Below are 232 nucleotides of genomic sequence, written 5' to 3'. Positions count from 1 at the left end.
AAAAACAAATATAGAAGTAGATGAAGAGGGAGATAGAACTATATAAATATATAAACATAGATGAAGAGCTATTAAAAAAAAAACAAAAACCTCACTGCCGTCGAGTCGGATCTGACTCACAGCCACCCCTCCTTGGCTTTCCGAGGTGGAGTTACTACAGAAGTAGATTGTCCCATCTTCCTTCCGAAGAGTGGCTGGTGGGTTTGAATCACCAGCCTTCTGATTATCAGTC

This window comes from Orycteropus afer, unplaced genomic scaffold (genome assembly GCF_000298275.1).
Source record: "Orycteropus afer afer isolate SDZICR_OR568_19922 unplaced genomic scaffold, OryAfe1.0 scaffold00074, whole genome shotgun sequence".
In the NCBI taxonomy this organism is placed as follows: Eukaryota; Metazoa; Chordata; class Mammalia; order Tubulidentata; family Orycteropodidae; genus Orycteropus; species Orycteropus afer.
Note: the sequence above shows the minus strand (reverse complement) of the source record.